Source organism: Oncorhynchus tshawytscha, linkage group LG11, assembly GCF_018296145.1.
Source record: "Oncorhynchus tshawytscha isolate Ot180627B linkage group LG11, Otsh_v2.0, whole genome shotgun sequence".
NCBI lineage: Eukaryota > Metazoa > Chordata > Actinopteri > Salmoniformes > Salmonidae > Oncorhynchus > Oncorhynchus tshawytscha.
The window spans coordinates 600,602-622,378 of record NC_056439.1 but is presented as its reverse complement, the minus strand read 5'-3'; the positions used below and the strand labels follow the sequence as shown (position 1 = coordinate 622,378).

The 21,777-nt window shown below is 43.3% G+C and overlaps 1 pseudogene; it reads left to right on the top strand.

Annotated features, from left to right (window-relative positions):
* LOC112234749 overlaps nt 1-21,724 on the top strand; it is a 53,624-nt pseudogene extending 31,900 nt beyond the window's left edge.
* The last annotated feature ends 53 nt before the right edge of the window (nt 21,725-21,777 follow it).

Here is a 21,777-nt window from a genome sequence, read left to right as displayed (position 1 = left end):
GTCAAATATCACCCATAGGCTTTAGATGAGAAAGAGGAGATGTGTTTGTTTGTTACACAGGTAAACCAAGAAACACATTCAATGGAGATTTAATCCAGGACCAGTCTTAAGGGTCCAATGCAGCCGTTTTTATCTCAAAATCAAATCATTACTGGGTAAGAATGAATTACCTCACTGTGGTTGTTTTAAATTAAAATGGACAAAAATACACAAACATTGCTTCTAAGCAAAGGGTAATTTCTCAAGCAATAACTTTTCTAGGAATGTCTGGGAGTGGTCTGAGTGGGAAAGGGAAAACTGAAAATGAGCCGTTACTGATAGAGAGGAAGAGAAATCTCTTTCTTATTACCATATGGTGATGTCACCATGGAAGGCCAAAACTCCATCCCACCAAAACAGGCTGAAATTTCAGGCGGCCTTTTCAAACAGCTCTTACACTAACAGCTATTTCACAGTATTATTCCAAACGCAAAGTGTGGAAATATATATAAAACCTTTAAGCTGTGTCTGGGAAACTGCCCCTTAGTGTTCAAGTGATTTACTTTCTGAATCTGAGGCCACTCCAGTCCTCCCCATCCACTCTGACTGAATGAGTCATTTATCTCTCTTTAGTTGTCTCTCTGAGCCGTTCCTCTTCCTCTCCTCTGCACTTCTCTCCTCCTCCTCCTCTCCTTCCTCTCTCCCACCCTTCAGAGCTAATTTATTTCACTAACTGGTTTATTCTAATGACAGACACACTCACAGTCAGGGCTACACTCCCCACTTCCTCCCCTGTAATTTGGAGTACAATGGAAACGTTATGTCTAAGTAATCAGCGTGCATTCCCAGACATGATCTCCAGGCGACAAGAGGAGATGTCTTCTCAATGTAAAGATCCATTCCTCCATTGTGCCACAAACTTCTTGGTGGGTCCTGAAATCTAAAGTGACACCACTGTGTGTGTGTGTGTGTGTGTGTGTGTGTGTGTGTGTGTGTGTGTGTGTGTGTGTGTGTGTGTGTGTGTGTGTGTGTGTGTGTGTGTGTGTGTGTGTGTGTGTGTGTGTGTGTGTGTGTGTGTGTGTGTGTGTGTGTGTGTGTGTGTGTGTGTGTGTGTGTGTGTGTGTGCGTGTGTGTAAACCCATCTTCCGGGCTGAGTAAACCTGTGGTTGGGACCCCGGCCAGCATTAGGCTTCATTGTTATTAGTCTGGCTCTTCCTTTCTCAGTGATCCTTTAGGGATTGCCATGTCTCCTTCCCCCTAACCAGCCGCCCCTGGTACTAAACAGTATCTCTGGTGATGAGAGGCATTGAGAGTAAGCCAAGTTTCAGCGGGTCAGCGGTGGTTTTCTGAATGCGGCAGTCCAAGCCCTAGTCTAAAAACATCTCTAGACCACCTCTTAAAATCCTCTTCACCTAACAGTCAGTTAAATGTGTACATACTTCCTATTCTCCATGTCTTACTTTTACTATTTTATCCAGCTATAGACTAAATAATCACGAGTGTCACAATATTGTATCTGCCCCTTATAGAAATGGCAGAAAGCTCAATTATAGATCAACCTCATTAGTGGATGTACAGTAGACAGCAGTAGCTTGTCAGTGATGATGAGTCTGGCTGTTATAGAGGGGTGTACAGTAGACAGCGGTAGCTTGTCAGTGATGATGAGTCTGGCTGTTATAGAGGGGTGGACAGTAGACAGCGGTAGCTTGTCAGTGATGATGAGTCTGGCTGTTATAGAGGGGTGGACAGTAGACAGCGGTAGCTTGTCAGTGATGATGAGTCTGGCTGTTATAGAGGGGTGGACAGTAGACAGCAGTAGCTTGTCAGTGATGATGAGTCTGGCTGTTATAGAGGGGTGTACAGTAGACAGCGGTAGCTTGTCAGTGATGATGAGTCTGGCTGTTATAGAGGGGTGTACAGTAGACAGCGGTAGCTTGTCAGTGATGATGAGTCTGGCTGTTATAGAGGGGTGTACAGTAGACAGCGGTAGCTTGTCAGTGATGATGAGTCTGGCTGTTATAGAGGGGTGGACAGTAGACAGCGGTAGCTTGTCAGTGATGATCAGTCTGGCTGTTATACAGGGGTGGACAGTAGACAGCGGTAGCTTGTCAGTGATGATGAGTCTGGCTGTTATAGAGGGGTGGACAGTAGACAGCGGTAGCTTGTCAGTGATGATGAGTCTGGCTGTTATACAGGGGTGGACAGTAGACAGCGGTAGCTTGTCAGTGATGATGAGTCTGGCTGTTATAGAGGGGTGGACAGTAGACAGCGGTAGCTTGTCAGTGATGATCAGTCTGGCTGTTATACAGGGGTGTGGAGAGATTAATCCGCTGTGTGTTCCAAAGATATGCATTCCGTCCCTCTAGTCTATTACTCAGAGAGGGAGAGGTAGAGAGATCCTCCTGTCTGTGCTGCCTCCCCCGTCTCCTCCCTCTTATCAGTGCTACTGTCATCAGACAAGGTGGACATCCCATCCCTCTTCTCCCCCCAACTCATCCCCCTTTCACTTATCCCCCATTTCTACCTGGCTTTTCAGGTGTGCAAAGTAGACCTCTGGCACTGAGTTCAGACGACACTGTCTGGCCTCGATGAGGGGAGGATGATGAAGGGATGAGTGGGGTGACAGGTCTCTTCCTGGAAAGAGAGGGAAAGAGGGGGATGACCCCGTCAGCCGTACCAACTGTATCTGACAAGCAGAGTTCAGATCAGAAATGTGGATTATCCCATGACAGCTTCTTCCCCAAAGACATCCTTAATCAAAACCAAATTTTTGTAACTTAATGTTCATATCTGTAAGATGTAGATGATAATATACTGACTTGACCGCTCTCTCTCTCCCCTCCCTCCCCCATCTCTCTCTTTCTCCCTCTAACCCACAGAGCCCTCTCTGTATTTCGGAGAACTAGATTACATTGTGGATGAGAGTTCAGGCTACGTGGAGGTCAGGGTCTGGAGGACTGGCACTGACCTCTCCAAGACGGCCACAGTGACCGTCCGCTCCAGGAAGAGTGACCCCGTCTCTGCTGAAGGTCAGAAGAAGAACGTGAATGTTAGATCTATTATTCCTATCCTCTTTGTGGTGTAGCGTTTCCAGAATACAGTGCCTTGCAAAAGTATTCATCCCCCCCCTAGTGTTTTTTCCTATTTTGTTGCATTACAACCTGTAATTTAAATGTAATGTAATGGACATACACAAAATAGTCCAAATTGGTGAAATGAAATTTAAAAAATAAGAATATATACTGTATATTCACCCCCTTTGCTACGAAGCCCCTGAAGAAGATCTGGTGCAACCAATTACCTTCAGAAGTCACATAATTAGTTAAATAAAGTCCACCTGTGTACAATCTAAGTGTCACATGATCTCAGTATATTTACACCTGTTCTTAGTGGTGTTGCAGGCCCCAGAGTCTGTAGCACCACCAAGCAAGCGTCACCACCAAGCAAGCATCACCATTAAGACCAAGGAGCTATCCAAACAGGTCAGGGATAAAGTTGTGGAGAAGTACAGATCAGGGTTGGGTTATAAAAAAATATCTGAAACTTTGAACATCCACGGAGCACCATTAAATCCATTATTCAAAAATGGAGAGAATATGGCACTACAACAAACCTGTCAAGAGAAGGCCGCCCACCAAAACTCACGGACTAGGCAAGGAGGGCATTAATCAGAGAGGCAACAAAGAGACCAAAGATAACGGAAGAGTGGCCAGAAAAAAGCCATTGCTTAAAGAAAGAAATAAGCAAACACGTTTGGTGTTTGCAAAAGGCATGTGGGAGACTCCCCAAACATATGGAAGAAGGTACTCTGGTCAGATGAGAATAAAATTTCACTTTTTGGCCATCAAGGAAAACACTATGTCTAGCGTAAACCCAACACCTCTCATAACCCAGAGAACACCATCCCCACAGTGAAGCATGGTGGTGGCAGCATCATGCTTTGGGAATGTTTTTCATCGACAGGGACTGGGAAACTGGTCAAAATTGAAGGAATGATGGATGGCGCTAAATACAAGGAAATTCGTGAGGGAAACCTGTTTCAGTCTTCCAGAGATTTGAGACTGGGACGGAGGTTCACCTTCCAGCAGGACAATGACCCTAAGCATACTGCTAAAGCAACACTTGAGTGGTTTAAGGGGAAACATGGAAATGTCTTGGAATGGCCTAGTCAAAGCCCAGACCTCAATCCAATTGAGAATCTGTGGTATGACTTAAAGATTGCGGAACCCATGCAACTTGAAGGAGCTGGAGCAGTTTTGCCTTGAAGAATGGGCAAAATCCCAGTGGCTAGATGTGCCAAGCTTATCGAGACATACCCCAAGAGACTTGCAGCTGTAATTGCTGCAAAAGGTGGCTCTACAAAGTATTGCCTTTGGGGGGGTGAATAGTTATGCACACTCAAGTTTTCATTTTTTTTGTCTTATTTCTTGTTTGTTTCATAATGAAACATATTTTGTATCTTCAAAGTGGTAAGCATGTTGTGTAAATCAAATGATACAACCCCCCCCCCAAAATCTATTTTAATCCTAGGTTGTAAGGCAACAAAATAGGAAAAATGGCAAGGGGGTGAATTATTTCGCAAGCCACTGTATGTGTCACAGTATTTATAATTCCCCTGGAGCCCCTCAATCTCTGTTTTCACATTATTCACAATCTCTCTATCAATGCAATTACACAGAATTCCCAATCGTTTCTAATATTTCCTAACATTCTGATGTCATCTCTTTCTCTGTTATGGTAGTATTCCAATGCCCTTACTGACTCTCTCTCCATAAAGATATATGTGTAATGTTCTATTTCTATGTTCCCCGTGTCCCCCTGCCAGCCGGCCTGGACTACGTGGGCATCAGCCGTAACCTGGACTTTGCCCCCGGGGTGACCATGCAGACATTCAGAGTGACCATCCTGGATGACCTGGGTCAGCCGGAGCTGGAGGGGCCGGAAACCTTTGACCTGGTGCTGAGGATGCCCATGAACGCTGTGCTGGGAGAGCCCAGCAAGACCATCATCACTATTAATGATACTTTTACTGACCGTGAGTTATACACACTCTGTAACACATCCCCACACATGTAGATATATAGCCCCCAGCAAGACCACCATCCCAGTTAATGATACTGTCACTGACCATGAATTATACAGACACACACACTTTTTCACACATTGTTTTAGTGTTAACAAAACCACTGTTTTAGCGCTAACCACTGTTTTAGCTCTAGCATAACCACTGTTTTAGCGCTAACATAACCACTGTTTTAGCATTAACCACTGTTTTAGCACTAACATAACCACTGTTTTAGCTCTAACATAACCACTGTTTTAGCTCTAACATAACCACTGTTTTAGCTCTAACATAACCACTGTTTTAGCTCTAACATAACCACTGTTTTAGCTCTAACATAACCACTGTTTTAGCTCTAACATAACCACTGTTTTAGCTCTAACATAACCACTGTTTTAGCTCTAACATAACCACTGTTTTAGCGCTAACATAACCACTGTTTTAGCGCTAACATAACCACTGTTTTAGCGCTAACATAACCACTGTTTTAGCGCTAACATAACCACTGTTTTAGCGCTAACATAACCACTGTTTTAGCGCTAACATAACCACTGTTTTAGCGCTAACATAACCACTGTTTTAGCGCTAACATAACCACTGTTTTAGCGCTAACATAACCACTGTTTTAGCGCTAACATAACCACTGTTTTAGCGCTAACATAACCACTGTTTTAGCATTAACCACTGTTTTAGCATTAACCACTGTTTTAGCTCTAACATAACCACTGTTTTAGCGTTAACCACTGTTTTAGCACTAACCACTGTTGTAGCTCTAACATAACCACTGTTTTAGCATTAACCACTGTTTTAGCTCTAACATAACCACTGTTTTAGCATTAACCACTGTTTTAGCACTAACATAACCACTGTTTTAGCATTAACCACTGTTTTAGCTCTAACATAACCACTGTTTTAGCACTAACATAACAACTGTTTTAGCTTTTCTCTTTGTATGAATTGTTTGTGTTTTGTTATCCATATAAAAGTAGCTTTAAGATGATTGTCTAAGGCACATTTAGTCAGTGAGCAATGAGAAATTAAACTAAAAATTAAACTAACTCCCTATGCAGAAGCCATGGAAAGAATATTGAGCTACTAGAAAACCACAGTACTGATAAGTAGTATTCTGTTCTCTTCAGAGCCTAATTCAAATCTACTTATCATTCCAGTGCCCAAGGTTCAGTTCAAGGATGCTGCCTATAAGGTGGATGAGGCGGACGGGGAGATGAAGGCCGTAGTGTATCGTAGTGGAGACATCAGTCACAGGTCTACGGTGCGCTGCTACACCCGCCAGGGCTCTGCCCAGGTCATGATGGATTATGATGAGAGGCCCAACACGGACGGGTCACTCATCACCTTCTTCCCAGGTAACCCCAGTCTCTCTCTCTTTCTGTTTCTCTCTCTCTCCATCTCCCTCCCTTTCTCTGTCCCTCTCTCCCTCTCTCCTCTCTCCTTCTCTCCCTCTTTACTCCCTCTCTCCCCCTTCTCTTACTCTCTCTCACTCTCTCCCTTCCTCCCTCTCTCTCTCTCTCTCTCTCTCTCTCCCTCCTTCCCTAGCTCTACCCCTTCTCTCCCTCCCTCTCTCTCTCTCTCTCCCTCCTTCCCTAGCTCTACCCCTTCTCTCTCTCAATGTCTTTTTATATGCCAACCCCCCATATCCTCATATTTCTGTGTGTTAACGCCGTGTTCCCCCTGTCCGTCTGTCCCACAGGGGAGAGTGAGAAGGAGTGTGTGGTGAACCTGGTGGATGATAACCTATACGAGGAGGACGAGGAGTTCCGTCTGGTCCTGGGAACGCCCAAGAGCAAGTCACCCTTCGGAGCCTCCACAGGGGAACAGAGCGAGGCGGTGGTCACCATTACTGACGAGAAAGACAGTAAGCTTTCCCCAAGGAACACAGAGATATCTACCGAACATCGGGCTACATTGTATAGATCTATCTAACAAAGTATTTCAAATGAAATGCCAAAACACTCTGTTTTATTAATGATTTGATTCAGTCTCTAGAGAGTTAGAGTCGGTAGTATGTTCTGTTTTGTATCGGGAGTCTAACCGCATTCTCTCTCCTCAGAGCCCATCATCCGTTTCAGTGAGATAAAGTACAGTGTACGGGAGCCCCAGATCCAGGGGGAGACAGCCGTGGTGAAGATCCCTATCCTGAGGCTAGGAGACACCTCCAAGGTCTCCCTGGTCAGGGTCCACACCAAGGACGGGTCAGCCACCTCAGGAGAGGACTACAACCCGCTGTCGGAGGGTGAGTCCTACCATTAAGTTATCATATAGTTTAATCATGTAACACAGACATAACTAACCCTAACGTCTGGAGAGGACTACAACCTGCTGTCGGAGGGTGAGTACACATTCAGGAACTGTAGTCTATGTTCCATTATCCACTCTAGCATCCTTCTTAGATTGTCCAAAATATTGCTTCATTCTAAGTGGGATGTTAGTATGGGCGTTAGAACAGAACCATGAGATTTGACGCTTTAAAGTGGATGTCAAAGAAAAAACAATGATTGCAAAGTTAAATAAAACATACAACTCTATGCACAAGGACGACTTTTAACAATGTCCACTGAACATTTTACAAAAACAGCACATACCGTCATTCTGTTACCAAACTTTGCATCTGCACTGTTTTTCAAGTAAATTAGTTTTTATGTAAAATGTTCAGTGTCAGTTGTTAAAAGTAGTCTTGTCAGAGAGTTGTATGGTTTGTTTAAGTTTGCAATGATATTTTTCTTGTTTGACATACATTTTAAATTCTCAGTATTATTCTGTTACCCTAGAATATACAGCCATCGTTGTCATACTGTGTTGGGCACTGTCGTGTATAACCCATTCACACCAAAAACGATGTGATACATTTTTAATAGAGATCCTTATTAAGCTCTTGTTTAACCTTGTGTGTGTCTCTCAAGATGTGGAGTTCAAGGAGGGTGAGACAGAACACTTTGTGGAGGTGCAGATCCTGTATGACGGCCAGAGAGAGATGAGAGAAGCCTTCGTCGTCCACATGAAACCTGATGAGTACATGGTTGCAGAGATGCAGGTTAGACTGAGGGCATGGCTCTCTCTCTCTCTCTCTCTCTCTCTCTCTCTCTCTCTCTCTCTCTCTCTCTCTCTCTCTCTCTCTCTCTCTCTCTCTCTCTCTCTCTCTCTCTCTCTCTCTCTCTCTCTCTCTCTCTCTCTCTCTCTCTCTCTCTCTCTCTCTCTCTCTCTCTCTCTCTCTCTCTCTCTCTCTCTCTCTCTCTCTCTCTCTCTCTCTCTCTCTCTCTCTCTCTCTCTCTCTCTCTCTCTCTCTCTCTCTCTCTCTCTCTCTCTCTCTCTCTAGTTGACTGAGAACAAATTCTCATTTATAGAAACAACCAGGGGAATAGTTACAGGGGGGATGAATAAGCCAATTGGAAACAGGGGATGATTAGGTGACTGTGAAGGTATGAGGGTCAGATTGGGAATTTAGCCAGGACACCAGGGTTAGCACTCTTATCGATAAGTGCCATGGGATCTTTAGTGACCACAGAGAGTCAGGACACCCGTTTATCGTCCCATACGAAAGATGGCACCCAATGTCCCAATCACTGCCCTGGGGCATTGGGATCTTCTTAATTTTAGACCAGAGGAAAGAGTGCCTCCTACGGGCCCTACAACACCACTTCCAGCAGCATCTGGTCTCCCATCCAGGACCAACCCTGCTTAACTGCTTAGCTTCAGAGGCAAGCCAGCAGTGAGATGCAGGGTGGTATGCTGCTGAGACCCACCTAGATCACCCACCGAGACACACACACACACACACCATATAAATACCCTCAGCGGGTCTCAGGGCATGCACACACACACTTGAACACACAAATAGCCAGGCAGCAGCTGCCACTGTCAGCAGCCCCAGCACCCAAATCACCAGCTATTATAAAAAGACCTCCTGGTTGAGTCCATGCTATGAGAATGTCCCTCAAGTCAACCCACAGAGCAGTGTGACCTACAAACACAGCTATGTGGCATCCCAGACATGTAGTGTACCATACCACTAACCTGACACAAATAATGCTAGAGGTGTACGCTCACTTTAACTCACTCTTCTCCTTTGGTATTACAAATATGCTGTTCTAAGGAGGACTCCACCTTCTCAAACGTCCAAGTTTACAATGTAGAACACCATAAAGTGTACTATACCCACGGAATGGTGTTTTGAATCTCTCTCTCCCGTTCATCAGATGAGTAAGGCAATTGTGTACATCGAGGAGATGGACAGCGTGGCAGACGTCACCTTCCCGGCTGTGCCTACTGTGGTGTCCCTGCTAATGTACGATGACACGGCCCGCGCCAGGGACAACCCTCACCCCTCTACTGGCTACCCCATCGTCTGTGTGACGGTGAGTGGTGGCCACAGGGCCCAGACACACACACGCAGAATGCAACCCCCTAGACACACAGACACACACACCTTATATCCAGGTGTTTAAACATGTAAAGCTAAGCTAGCGACACTGTCGGAATACTTTCATCCAGTCCAGAAAGCCGAGGCTTCAAACTGAAGGTCTTTGTGTTTCATAGTTTCAAAACCTGTTGTTTAAGTGGTAAATGAATCCGTTTCCCATTGAAATGCTTTCTCCAGTTCTGACTAAATCCTAAACATGAGACCCTTTCACCGGCATAACAAATCTCAAATACATATTACCGATATACCATTGCATTTAGCCTCGTAAACTTCACTTCACGTGTTGAGCGCGGTTTACAAGACGACTGTGTATAGTCCTATTACATACCATAATACCACGTATCTGTGGCCCCTCCCTCACCTGCAGGCCTGCAACCCCAAACATCACGACTTTGACAAGACGGGCTCCATCTGCACGGCGGAGAGCATCAACGACACCCTGACCCAGTACCGCTGGCTGGTCAGCGCCCCCAGCGGGTCGGACGGGGTCACCTCGCCCCTGAGAGAGGTGGACACCAACACCTTCTTCACCAACACTAAGTCCATCACCCTGGACTCCATCTACTTCCAGGCTGGGTCGAGAGTCCAGTGTGCTGCCCGGGCGTTCAATACGAACGGGGATGCTGGTCTGGAGCTGTCCAGTCCCATCCTGGTGGTCAGCAGGGAGGAGGGTGAGTGGAGACTGGGAGGGAGGGGGGTTCAGAGTTCAGTGACATCAACCTTCATGACTGTTGATGACATCTGTTATATGTCCTTATTAGGACCACTAGGAGTTACGTAGGCCTTGTGATGGAGAGTTCAAGGATGATTGTCTATCCGACAATAATATGTCTCGTGTGTCTGTGTAGGTCTGTGTCAACCACGTATCTCTGGCACGGTTGGAGCTGAGCCCTTCTCTGCTAAGATCCGCTACACCGGCCCTGACGACCCTGACTTCCCCAACCTCATCAAACTCACTGTCAACATGCCGCACATGGACGGTGAGTAACAGGCTCTATCATGTCCTTACCTACTGGTCTAGAGTCAGTTTGATTGTTGACAATCGATGACGATAGGACTGAGGTAGAAAGAACTGATTCAAGATCAGTTGTCAAGGGTAAAAAGTTACCAGGTCATTAAAAGATTTATAAATGTTGCAATGGATTGATGATGTATTGAAACCGTCTCTCTCTCACCCCTCTTCTCCTCAGGCATGTTACCGGTCATCTCTACGCGGCCCCTGTCCAACTTCGAGCTGACCCTGTCTCCGGACGGCACGCGCGTGGGCAACCACCGCTGCTCCAACCTACTGGACTTCAACGAGATCCAGACGGGCCACGGCTTCATCACCGACGCCACCAAGAACCCTGAGATCATCGGCGAGACATCGCCCTACCAGTACAGCGCCGACATGCGCTCCACCAACAGCCTGAGATTCTACAGGAACCTGAATCTGGAGGCTTGTCTGTGGGAGTTTAATAGTTACTACGACATGTCCGAGCTGCTCACCACCTGTGGAGGTTCTATCGGGACGGATGGTCAGGTACTGGAGAGACACACATATGCACTGATGCAATCACACACACACACACAAACTGACACGCTGGCTGTTCTCTGTGTGCAGCTCTGGATTACTCAGTCTTGCTGTCGTTGTTTTTTCAGTAATCTGTCAAATTGAAAGTAGACATTTTGAAATTCCCTCTGTGTTAAATTCCCTTGGTGTTAAATTCCCTCTATGTTAACATTCATGCTTGAATGCTCTGAAGTGTTCCTATCCTTCTGTTTTGTACTGTGGTATATGCTGAGCCAGGTACAGTTGAAGGTGACCCTGACTATGTATCTCTGTGTTGCTCTTCCTCTAGGTGCTGAACCTGGTCCAGTCCTATGTGACTCTGCGCGTGCCTCTCTATGTGTCCTACGTTTTCCACTCCCCCGTCGCCGTGGGAGGATGGCAGCACTTTGACCTGCAGTCAGAGCTCAAGCTCACCTTTGTGTACGACACCGCCATCTTGTGGCAGGATGGAATCGGCAGCCCGCCGGAGGCTGAACTACAAGGTACAGCCAATTCGGCCCACTGCTGGCTATTTTAAGTACTACAGTGAGGTGGATGGCTTGCAGTATTACTCAGTTAATACCTGTATAATTAATAGTCTGCAGGCACATTTGATTAGAATCTCCGAGCTGGAGAGGTGAAAAATCTGTCGATCTGCCCTTGAGCAAGGCACTTACCCCTAATTGCTCCTGTAAGTCACTCTGGATAAGAGTCTCTGCTAAATTACAAAAATGTAAATAATGTCTTATGCATTATTTCACCAGTGAATGATAGAGGTGGACAATAACCCTGGTTTGATGTAACTGTGTCCCTATAGGATCCATGTACCCCACCAGCATGAGGATCAACGAGGAGGGACGTCTGGTGGTCAACTTCAAGACTGAGGCCCGCTTCAGGGGACAGTTTGTCATGTCCCACCCAGGTATTACGCACGCACACACACACACACACACACATCCGATAGGGTGATTGTATAGCTTTCTCTCCTATTGGGATGCACTGTTACCCAGATCCTGTACCGCTATTAGAATGGAACCGTCTTAAGGGTTGTTCTGCCAAATGTCAACATGACATTACCCTTTTCAGTAAGAATAAAACTACCGTCAACAATGTAAAATGTGTATACCTTACAACGAGGTGCGTTCATTTTGAACTTCGACATACAGTACAACGTCGGTCTTAAGATGTTGTGTTCATGTATGCCCTTTGTCAGACACATCGAGCAAAGAAACGCTCAACAGAAGTGTACGTGTGAGACTAAAGAGAGGTTTGACTGTGTGTTTCCAGGAACCACTCTGTCGTCCATGGTGATGTGTGCTGACCTCTCTGGCCTGACCTTCACCCTGGCCCTGATCAGGACTGAGCCCACCTACAACCAGCCCATGCAGCAGTGGAGCTTCGTCTCGGACTTCGCTGTGAGCTGCCATCTTGATCATTGTCTGTCTTAGAGGTAGACTCTGCGATATGACGTGGCCACGAGCTGCACCGTAGATATTGCGATGAGCGAGAGACAAGACTTCACTGTCACACACGGTATCTGCGTATGTGCACCGGTTCGCTTCACGCTGTCAGAGCGTGGTAGGTGCAGGACCAAAACAGCTGAGCGCTCATAGTTGTTGAGGAAATGGACCCACTATGCTGTTTACTTTGTGTACCTACGTCATATCGCTGAGTCTACCTTTAACTTTGTATTCTTAGTGTTTGTGCTGAAGCCAACTGGTAGACGGTAATGACAGAAGACTAGGGTTAGCTTTAGCAGCACGTACAGTATGGATACCAGACCAACAGTAACTACCTTAAATGGTTGGTGTGTTTTAAAGTTGTTTTAATGATGTTGTAATGTTGTTGTCTGTAGGTGCGGGACTACTCTGGCACGTACACAGTGAAGATGATCCCCTGCAGTGCCTCTCCCAATGGGGAGTTCAGCATTCCCCCTGTGTGTCACCCACGAGAACCGCTCACCTTCCACATGGACATCCGCTTCCAGCAGGTCACCCTCACCACCACTGCATACCCACAGTCTCTGGCAGACTAGCATACCCAAGACGCTAGAATCAAGAGGAAACTTTGTCATTCACCAATGCTGATTTGTCTCGGTGTTGTATGAGGCTAAAAACAAGTAGTAGCAGATACTTGTTGATTAAATGCATTGAACCAAACGTTTAAATCTTATCAACTCTCCTGTGTTTGACCTTTGCCCTCTGACCACCCCAGGTGAGTGACCCGGTGGCGGCTGAGTTCAGTCTGAACACCCAGATGTTCCTGCTGTCCAAGAGGGAGCTGTGGCTGTCGGACGGATCCATGGGCTTCGGAGAGAGCACCGACACAGCCTTCTCAGAGGGTACTGGACTACATATAGATAGATACACCACTAGTCATCATATAGATATATACACCACTAGTCAATATATAGATATATACACCACTAGTCAATATATAGATATATACACCACTAGTCAACATATAGATAGATACACCACTAGTCATCATATAGATAGATACACCACTAGTCATCATATAGATATATACACCACTAGTCATCATATAGATATATACACCACTAGTCAACATATAGATAGATACACCACTAGTCAACATATAGATAGATACACCACTAGTCAACATATAGATAGATACACCACTAGTCAACATATAGATAGATACACCACTAGTCAACATATAGATATATACACACTAGTCACATATAGATATATACACCACTAGTCAACATATAGATATACACCATACAGTCAACACTAGTCAACATATAGATATATACACCACTAGTCAACATATAGATAGATACACCACTAGTCAACATATAGATATATACACCACTAGTCAACATATAGATAGATACACCACTAGTCAACATATAGATATATACACCACTAGTCAACATATAGATAGATACACCACTAGTCAACATATAGATAGATACACCATAGTCACATATAGATAGATACACTAGTCAACATATAGATAGATACACCACTAGTCAACATATAGATATATACACCACTAGTCAACATATAGATAGATACACATATAGATAGTCAACATATAGATAGATACACCACTAGTCAACATATAGATAGATACACCACTAGTCAACATATAGATAGATACACCACTAGTCAACATATAGATAGATACACCACTAGTCAACATATAGATAGATACACCACTAGTCAACATATAGATAGATACACCACTAGTCAACATATAGATAGATACACCACTAGTCAACATATAGATAGATACACCACTAGTCAACATATAGATATATACACCACTAGTCAACATATAGATATATACACCACTAGTCAACATATAGATAGATACACCACTAGTCAACATATAGATAGATACACCACTAGTCAACATATAGATAGATACACCATACATATAGATAGATACACCACTAGTCAACTATACACCACTAGTCAACATATAGATAGATCTAGTCAACATATAGATAGATACACCACTAGTCAACTAGTATATAGATAGATACACCACTAGTCAACATATAGATAGATACACCACTAGTCAACATATAGATATATACACCATAGTCAACATATAGATAGATACACTAGTCAACATATAGATATATCAACATATAGATAGATACACCACTAGTCAACATATAGATATATACACCACTAGTCAACATATAGATATATACACCACTAGTCAACATATAGATATATACACCACTAGTCAACATATAGATAGATAGATACACTAGTCACTAGTCAACATATAGATATATACACCACTAGTCAACATATAGATAGATACACCACTAGTCAACATATAGATAGATACACCACTAGTCAACATATAGATATAGATACACCACTAGTCAACATAGATACACCACTAGTCAACATATAGATAGATACACCACTAGTCAACATATAGATAGATACACCACTAGTCAACATATAGATATATACACCACTAGTCAACATATAGATAGATACACCACTAGTCAACATATAGATAGATACACCACTAGTCAACATATAGATAGATATACACCACTAGTCAACATATAGATAGATACACCACTAGTCAACATATAGATACACCATAGTCAACATAGATACACCACTAGTCAACATATAGATATATACACCACTAGTCAACATACACCACTAGTCAACATATAGATAGATACACCACTAGTCAACATATAGATATATACACCACTAGTCACATATAGATAGATACACCACTAGTCAACATATAGATAGATACACACTACATATAGATATACACCACTAGTCAACATATAGATAGATACACCACTAGTCAACATATAGATAGATACACCACTAGTCAACATATAGATAGATACACCACTAGTCAACATATAGATAGATACACCACTAGTCAACATATAGATAGATACACCACTAGTCAACATATAGATAGATACACCACTAGTCAACATATAGATAGATACACCACTAGTCAACATATAGATAGATACACCACTAGTCAACATATAGATAGATACACCACTAGTCAACATATAGATAGATACACCACTAGTCAACATATAGATATATACACCACTAGTCAACATATAGATAGATACACCACTAGTCAACATATAGATATATACACCACTAGTCAACATATAGATAGATATACATATATCACTACATATAGATAGATACACCACTAGTCAACATATAGATAGATACACCACTAGTCAACATATAGATAGATACACCACTAGTAGATACACCACTAGTCAACATATAGATAGATACACCACTAGTCAACATATAGATAGATACACCACTAGTCAACATATAGATAGATACACCACTAGTCAACATATAGATAGATACACCACTAGTCAACATATAGATAGATACTAGTCAACATATAGATAGATACACCACTAGTCAACATATAGATAGATACACCACTAGTCAACATATAGATAGATACACCACTAGTCAACATATAGATAGATACACCACTAGTCACTAGATAGATACACCACTAGTCATATCAGATAGATACACCACTAGTCAACATATAGATAGATAGATACACCACTAGTCAACATATAGATAGATACACCACTAGTCAACATATAGATAGATACACCACTAGTCAACATATAGATAGATACACCACTAGTCAACATATAGATAGATACACCACTAGTCACATATAGATAGATACACCACTAGTCAACATATAGATAGATACACCACTAGTCAACATATAGATAGATACACCACTAGTCAACATATAGATATATACACACTAGTCACATATAGATAGATACACCACTAGTCAACATATAGATAGATCAACTAGTCAACATATAGATAGATACACCACTAGTCAACATATAGATAGATACACCACTAGTCAACATATAGATAGATACACCACTAGTCAACATATAGATATATACACACATAGATATCACATAGTCAACATATAGATAGATACACCACTAGTCAACATATAGATAGATACACCACTACATATAGATAGATCACTACAACATATAGATATATACACTAGTCACATATAGATAGATACACCACTAGTCAACATATAGTCAACATATAGATAGATACACCACTAGTCAACATATAGATAGATACTAGTCAACATATAGATATATACACCACTAGTCAACATATAGATAGATACACCACTAGTCAACATATAGATAGATACTAGTCAACATATAGATATACACTAGTCAACATATAGATATATACCACTAGTCAACATATAGATAGATACACCACTAGTCAACATATAGATAGATACACCACTAGTCAACATATAGATATATACCACTAGTCAACATATAGATATATACACCACTAGTCAACATATAGATAGATAGTCAACCACTAGTCAACATATAGATAGATACACACTAGTCACATATAGATAGATACACCACTAGTCAACATATAGATAGATACACCACTAGTCAACATATAGATAGATACACCACTAGTCAACATATAGATAGATACACCACTAGTCAACATATAGATAGATACACCACTAGTCAACATATAGATAGATACACCACTAGTCAACATATAGATAGATACACCACTAGTCAACATATAGATAGATACACCACTAGTCAACATATAGATAGATACACCACTAGTCAACATATAGATATATACCATAGTCAACATATAGATAGATACACTAGTCAACATATAGATAGATACACCACTAGTCAACATACACCACTAGTCAACATATAGATAGATACACCACTAGTCAACATATAGATAGATACACCACTAGTCAACATATAGATAGATACACCACTAGTCAACATATAGATAGATACACCACTAGTCAACATATAGATAGATACACCACTAGTCAACATATAGATAGATACACCTAGTCTAGTCAACTAGATCAACACTAGTCAACATATAGATATACCACTAGTCAACATATAGATAGATACACCACTAGTCAACATATAGATATATACACTAGTCAACATATAGATAGATAGTCAACATATAGATAGATACACCACTAGTCAACATATAGATAGATACACCACTAGTCATCATATAGATAATACACCACTAGTCAACATATAGATAGATACACCACTAGTCAACATATAGATAGATACACCACTAGTCAACATATAGATAGATACACCACTAGTCAACATATAGATAGATACACCATTAGTCAACATATAGATATATACACCATTAGTCAACATATAGATATATACACCACTAGTCAACATATAGATAGATACACCACTAGTCAACATATAGATATATACACCACTAGTCAACATATAGATATATACACCACTGGTCAACATATAGATAGATATACCACTAGTCAAAATACATGCTCTTTCATGACATAGACTGATCAGGTGAAAGCTATGATCCCTTGTTGATGTCACTTGTTAAATCCACTTCAATCAGTGTAGATGAAGGGGAGGAGACCGGTTAAAGAAGGATTTTTAAGCATTGAGATAATTGAGACATGGATTGTGTATGTGTGCCATTCAGAGGGTGAATGGGCAAGGCAAAAGATGTAAGTGCCTTTGAACGGGGTATAGTAGTAGGTGCCAGGCGCACCGGTTTGTGTGTCAACAACTGCAACACTGCTGGGATTTTTCACGCTCAATAGTTTGTACATCAAGAATGGTCCACCACCAAAAGGACCTCTAGCCAACTTGGCACAACTGTGGGAAGCATTGGAGTCAACATGGGCCAGCATCCCTGTTGAACTCTTTGGACACCTTGTAGAGTCCATGCCCCGACCAATTGAGGCTGCAAAAGGGGGTGCAACTCAATGTTAGGAAGGTTTTCATAATGTTTTGTCCACTCAGTGTACATTATTAGCTGTTTTATCTTATAGAACTCACACAGCTTTCTGTCTAACTGCTTTCTGAGTTTGAATGTAAAGATAATATTTAACAGTCTAATAACCATTTAATGAAGTTTTCAGTGCTTGTTGAAGTGTCACAGAGCAATTGACACCACCCTCCTCTAATCTCTCCCTCCATCCCCCTCTCCAGGCTCCTCTATCTACGGCCGTGTGATGGTGGACCCAGTCCAGAACCTGGGTGACTACTTCTCCTGCAGTATAGAGAAGGTGTTCCTGTGTACAGGAGCTGACGGTTACGTCCCCAAGTACAACCCCACCAACAAGGAGTATGGCTGCCTGGCGGACGCACCTTCTCTGCTCTACAGATTCAAGATCCTGGTGCGTACGGCAATCACTTAACACATGATGCCTCCAGTCAGGGAGAGATTCCTCTGGAGTTTTTTTTATGGTCACTTTGAATGCAGTTTGGTCAGTTTTGCTATATCAATTAATTCATTCACAAGTAATTTCTTGCTTCAACCGTCTACAACCATTTGTGTTCTTGACATCTCAGTACATGTGAGCCATGCTGCTGTTAGGCTGTTGAAATACATTTGACGTTTCAGTCATTTAAGCAGACGATCTTCTCCAGAGCGACTTACAGGAGCTATTATGGTTAAGTGCCTTGCTCAAGGGCACATCGACAGATTTTTCACCTAGTCGGCCACGGTATTCGAACCAGTTACCTTTTGATTACTGGCCCAATGCTCTTAACCGCTAAGCTACCTACCTCTAATCCATAGACATCCTATACAATATTTGTAAGTTAGGTTCCTACTGTAATGATTTCAGTGGTCTAACCTGTGTGTGTTTTCCTCCTCAGGACAAGGCTCAGCCAGAGACACAGGCCACAGCGTTTGGAGATGTGTTGTTTGGTGCCACTCTGGCCCTGGACACTCCTGGAGGCCTGCCTCTGGTCAGACAGCCTGGTTCAGACGGATTCGCCCTGTCCTCCTCGCCTCTCTTCCAGGTCAGCTGAAACGCGCCCCCCCAGAGAGGCTCTCTTTGACTCAAATCGTACCTAATATGGTCTGTAAACTGGATAACAATGGGAAAATAGTCTCTGTATGGTTGAATTAAATCTGGTTTCTGAAATCTGAGTTTGATTACTTGCACACAAAAAACACACGAATTTGGTTTGAAAACACACACTGAAAGGTATAGGCCAAAGTCTTTATCACTAACCTCAAGCTCCACTGTGTCTGGATGTTCCAGGTGGCTGCAGGTCGGGAGTGGTTCATCCACACCATCTACACCGTCCGCTCCCGAGACAATGCCAACCGTGGCATCGGCAAGCGCAGCCTGGAGTACCACCACAGCCTGTCCTCCGTGGCCGACCCTCAGCCCGACCTCCACACCTCCTCCCGGGGTCGCTACCGTCGTGCCGCCCCCACTCCGGACCTGGCTCAGGACATCGGCACCGACAACAATCGGGGAACCAACATCCAGCACATCGCTCTGGACCGCACGGACCGCCTGGTGGTGAGCCAGCGCCAGCCATGGGGTGGACGTGACCGGACTGGGTCGGACCGCGACTCACCCTTCCTGGAGCGCCCCCTCCTGGAGAGCTCCGGCAGGGAGCCTGTGAACACCTCCACCCTGCCCACACTGGTAGGCCTGGCCGGGTTGATCCTTCTCACCTGCCTGGTGGCCATGGTGGTTATTCTGCTGGTGCGGCGCAAGAGGAAGAACCAGAAGAAGAGCCAGTTCCCTCCCTACTCCACCTCGTCGTGCTCAGCCTACAGCGGAGGGAGTGGAAACAGCAGAGAGGGCATGATGGGTACTGGGAGCAGCAGCTTGGACAGCTCGGAGGTCTAGGCTCATGACTAGAGACAGCCCTCCTACCAACACCATCCCGTCCCCGTGGCCTTCTGATAAGACATTGACAGTTGTCAACAGTTCCACCCTCTACCACTGCGGTGCCGTCTAATGGCTCTATCCAATCCTTACCGCTGAAGCGTTATAGATTGCGTGATAAAAATGCAAAGGTCATTTCCGATTGCCGACATATGCAGGGTTTACCGTGAATACAGTCTCCGCTAACTCGGGAACACTGGCTTTACATTTCAATCGCGCTGTAACACTTGAACTTCAGCAATACGGATTGAATAGAGCCCTAAGACGGGGTTAACCCTGCCTTCCGCTAGCACTGAAGACAGCATAGCCAATTCTTGGGACAGTTGACGTCAGTTGATGTGTGTTGTGGGCCTATAACCAGAGTATGAATGCATGCATGGCTGGCCAAGCCTGGAGAGAAAGTCATGTGAGGATCCATGAACCCTCAATGAAGTGTTTTCACCCCTTTTCCTGTGGTACAACATGGGTTTTAGTCCCCCTCAACAACCCAATTGTCAGAACTCCATTCAGGTGTGCTTTAGTTCATGTGTCAAATATTAGGAGTCCCCGAGGGCTGATGTTGTGGAGAATACCCTTTCCAACTATGCTAACTGCTATAGCTGAACATCCCAATTAAATCTTAAAAACAGTAATTGCATCTACAGAAGGTAAAAGCAACTAAACGTCCCCCTTGATAGTGCAGAGCAGCTTTGAGGAGACTATTCGGTCCTGTTTTTCTTAAGAGAACTAGCCTATCATGTTATTTTTGTTGTCGGTCGTTCAATCAGTGTCAACTAATATTTGTTTTTATGAGTGCGAGATAGAGAGCCAAGTGGATCGAATGTTGGGTTGTGTCGGTCCGGTCAAGGCTGGCTGTATCAAACGTGGTAAATGTGTGTATTTTCTAATATTGATTGATGCACTGCTATGCTTTACAAAGCCCTCGGTAGTCAGCAGGTGTGCCCACTGCAGCAGAGCACAGACATGGTGCTATTCAATGAGATTGTGATGTTGTCCATTTTAGTCATTCAAGCGCTTAAACTATTAATTCAGAATGTTTTTATACATTTTTGTTTCAGGTGAGGTTTAAAAAATCACATGTGTATATTATTAACTCTTATAAGTCTGTGTACATACCTGCATGTATAGGATGGTCAAAGTCAACACAGGACAATGCAAACAAGAAAGGGTATTAATTACTAAAACCTGGTGCAACTTGAAGAATATGTTAACCCCACATTTGATGCTGTTTCTCAACTGAAGTATGTGACTATCTTGATCTTATGCAAGTGACAGTATAAGTTAATAGGTGCCAACTAGAAGGTAAAGAAATGTCTCCGACCAATTTAGATCAAATTGGTGACTTATCAATTTTGTGATAATTTCAATCAATTGTTTGATGTCCTCCAACTTTAACTGCCAAATACAAATGTGCTTTTCTGAATGATTTTGGTCCTAGTCTTCACTCAGACTGTGAACGTCCACTGCTCTTTGTGT